General features: G+C 37.4%; 1 pseudogene; it reads right to left on the bottom strand.

Annotated features, from left to right (window-relative positions):
• Positions 1-2,387: 2,387 nt before the first annotated feature.
• On the bottom strand, positions 2,388-2,496 carry LOC114678630 (small nucleolar RNA U3; annotated as a pseudogene).
• Between the last annotated feature and the right edge of the window lie 1,756 nt (positions 2,497-4,252).

The following is a 4,252-nucleotide window of genomic DNA, read 5'->3' as shown; positions in this document are numbered from 1 at the left end:
CATTTTCTTTATCCATTCATCCTCTTAGATTGATTCCATATCTTTGCTATTGAGAACAGTGCTGAAATAAACATACAGGCACAGGTATACACTTGATAAGATGATTTCTTTTCCTTTGGATAAATACCCAATAGTGGGATTGCTAGATCATATGGTAGTTCTATTTTCAGTTTTTTGAGAAATCTTCATATTATTTTCCATAGTGGTGGGACTAATTTACATTCCCACCAACGATCTACAAATGTTCCCTTTTCTCTACAGCCTCACCAGCATCTGTTATTCTATGTCTTTTTAGTAACAGCCATTCTGACTGATGTGAGATGGCATCTCATTGTGATTTCAATTTGCATTTCTCTGATTATTAGTGATGTTGAGCATTTTTTGTATACCTATTGGCCAGTTGTATATCTTCTTTTGCAAAATGTGTATTCATGTTCTTTGCCCACTTTTTAATGGGATTATTATTATTATTTTACTGTTGAGTTTCTTGAGCTCCTTGTGTATCCTGGATATTAATCCCCTGTCAGATGAATAGTTTGCAAATATTTTCTCCCGTTCAACAGGTTGTCCCTTTACTCTGTTGATTGTTTCTTTTGCTGCACAGAAGTTTTTTAATTTAATATAGCCCCATTTGTCTATTTTGTTTCTGTTGCTGTGCTTTTGATGTTTTAGCCATAAAATCTTTGCCTTGACCAAAGTCCTGAAGTGTTTCCTCTGGTTTTCTTCAAGTAGTTTCGTAGTTTTGAGTCTTACATTTAAGTTTTTAATCTCTCTTGAGTTGATTTTAAATTTTTTTTAATTTTAAATTTTGGTAGAGACAGGGTCTTGCTATGCTGCCAGGCTAGACCCAAGCTCCTGGGTTCAAGCAATCCTCCTGCCTCAGGCTCCCAAGGTGCTGGGATTATAGGCGTGAGCCACTGTGCCTGGCCTTGAGATGATTTTTGGATAAGATGAGAGATAGAGGTCTAGTTTCATTTTTCTGCATGTGGATATTCAATTTTCCCAGAACCATTTATTGAAGATACTGTCCTTCTCCCAACGTATGTTCTTGGTGCCTTTGTTAAGAATCAGTTGGTTGTAAATACATGGATTTATATCTAGGTTCCCTATTTTGGTCCATTGTTCTGTGTGTCTGTTTTTATACCAATATCTTGCTGTTTTGGTTTCTATATCCTTGTGATATATTTTGAAGTCAGGTAGTGTAATGCCTCTAACTATGTTCTTTTTGCTCAGGATTGCTTTGGTTATTTGGGCTCCATATAAATTTCTTTCGGTTCCACATAAATTTTAGGATTATGTTTTCTATTTCTGTGAAAAATGACTTTGGTATTTTCACAGAGATTGCATTGAATCTGTAGATTGCTTTGGGGAGCATGCTTATTTTAACAATATTAACTTTTAAAATTCATGAGCACCAGGTGTCTTTCTATTTGTATCCTCTTCAATTTATCTCACCGGTGTTTTGTGGTTTTATTTGTAAAGGTCTTTCACCTCCTTGGTTAAATTTATTCCTAGGTATTCTTTTGGTAGCTATGTAAATGAGATTTTTGATTTCCTTCTCAGCAAGATCATTATTGGTGTATAGAAAGGCTACTAACTTTTATATATTGATATTTTATCCTGAAACTTTACTAAGTTTATTTATCAAATCTTAGAGTTTTTTGTTGGAGTCTCTAGGTTTTTCTAGATATCTGATCATGTCATCTGCAAAGAGGGATAATTTGAGTTCCTCTTTTCAAATTTGAATGCCCTTAATTTATTTCTCTTGATGGACTGCACTGGCTAGGACTTCCAGTACTGTGGTGAATAGGAGTGGTGACAGTGGGTGATATGGTTTGGCTGTGTCTCCACCTAAATCTCATCTTGAACTGTAACTCCCATAATCCTCACGTGTGTTGTGGGCGGGATCTGGTGGGAGGTAATTGAACCATGGGGGTGAGTTTTCCCATGCTGTTCTTGTGATAGTGAGTAAGTTTCGTGAGATCTGATGGTTTTATAAAGGACAGTTCCCCTGCACACACTCTCTTGCCTGCTGCCATGTAAGATACACCTTTGCTCCTCCTTCACCTCCATCATGGTGGTGAGGCCTCCCCAGCTATGAGGAAGTGTGAGTCTATTAAACCTCTTTTTCTTTGTAAATTACCCAAGTCTGGGTAAGTTAATATAGCCCCATATTAGTCTTCGTGAGAACAGACTAATACAGTGGGCATCCTTGTCTTGTTGCAGTTCCTAGAAGAAAGTCTTCCAGCTTTTCTCCATTCAGCATGATGTTAGTGGTGGATTTGTCATTTTTGGCCTTTATTATGTTGAGGTATGTTCTTTCCATGCCTAGTTTGTTGAGAGTTTTTATCATGAAGAGATTTTAAATGTTATCAAATGCTTTTTCTGCATCGATTGACATGATCGTATTGTTTTTGTCCTTCTTCGATGCTCTACCCTTTCAGAGAATGTTCTCTAATAATTCACTACAGAAATGATCCTTGGAAGTACAGTCTTTTAAGGTACATTTTAAAGACCTTCTGTGTTTTATTGAAAAAAATAAAGGAAATATGCATTTTTAATTATGTTATACATATTCATTAAAAAGATTTAAAAGTACAGATATGATAGAGTCTGTAACATAGAGTCTGATTAAGTATGAATGTATAAGTAATCACACCTTTTCCCATTCCCTTCGCTTTCGAAGGAAGACAGGATCTAGTGTTTTGCTGTGTTAATTGAGAAAATGTGAGGTTGCAGAACTGTAAGGTCAGAAAGACTGAAATAATTTTTAGTCAAAAGAGCCAGTGCAATTGGAAGAACAGAGCAGACAAGCAAAGCAGAGAGCTGGGGGTGGAGGGAGGGAAAGAAGGACAAAATTTTGTATGTATCTGCCTAGCTGTGTTCTGTGAAACTGAGAAGAAATATATATATATGTATGAATTTAAAGATGTTTTCACAAGTGTCATGCCATTTAATAACTCTTCCCACTCTCTTCAAAAGAATTCCATAAAAATGTATGTTGCTTTTTAATGTTTTATTTTGGATTTTGGATTCTTTTGAATGCAAAACTGTATTGTGACTAATCATGAAATATCCAGTTTTATTTGGGTTACAAAAAAGAAAACATTAAAAATTCGTAATTCCATCTTTAGAATGTATTAGGGTTTAAAACATGGTAAAGATAGTATGTATGTATATGTTTATTTATTTTTTTGAGATAGGGTCTTGCTCTGTTACCCAGGCTGGAGTGCAGTGGTGCAATCTCGGTTGACTGCAAGCTCCACCTCCGGACTCAGGTGATTCTCCCACCTCAGCTTCCTGAGTAGCTGGGACTACAAGCATGTGCCACTGGACCTGGCTAATTTTTGTATTTTTTGTAGAGATGGGGTTTCACCATGTTGCCCAGGCTGGGCTCGAAATTGTGGGCTCAAGTGATCCATCTGCCTCCCTTCCAAAAGTGCTGGGATTACAAGCATGAGTCACTGTGCCAGGCCAAGATATATGTGTGTGCCTTTTCTTTTGTTTGGACCTCAGGTGAGATTCTTATCATTTCTGGAATCCCATGCCTGCATATGTTTCCTAGATGTTCTTTCAGGTAATTAATCCTTCCTCCAATTTATTCCTCCTCTTCTCCCTGCACCCAACAGAAATAAGTTGAAAATTCTTGCAGCTTTTTGATAAGAGAGAATGGACATAAAAAGCATCTAATGACTAAAAATGCTCATATAAATGTTGTAGAATCACTTCAATTTTTAATGGAAGTATCTCTGTTAAAAAAGGCCTAGAGAAGCCATCAAATATCAGAGTCCCTTGGTCTTGCAGTCCTTAGTTTCTTACTCTTTTTGTTTTGGTGATCACTGTACCTCCTTCCTTACCCTTTCTCTTTTGTCCATTTCTGGACAGTTGCTCTTGACTTCCAGGAATTTCTTGGCACTTCTGAAAACCTAGTTTCCCTCGTCCCCTTCTTATCCCCATGGTGTCTGATATTACCTTTAATATCATCTTCTGTTATCTCTGTTGCATGTTGGTTCCACGAACATGTGCTGAATAGCTCCTTTTTGTCAGGCATGTCTCTTGGAACTGAAGATTGATACAAAGATAATTGAGATCATGGTCCCTGCCCTTGAAGGTGGGAGAGAGGAAAACCCCACATTAATTCACTATACAGAATCTGACTGAGATATCAACAACCCACACCATTTTACAGACATGACGGCAGGTGGGGGAGCTGGGGAGGACACCTTGGTCTGCATGACTCTAAAGATCTGCC

This window comes from Macaca mulatta, chromosome 5 (assembly GCF_049350105.2).
Source record: "Macaca mulatta isolate MMU2019108-1 chromosome 5, T2T-MMU8v2.0, whole genome shotgun sequence".
NCBI classification, from domain to species: Eukaryota; Metazoa; Chordata; class Mammalia; order Primates; family Cercopithecidae; genus Macaca; species Macaca mulatta.
This window is presented reverse-complemented; position numbering and strand designations above follow the sequence as displayed.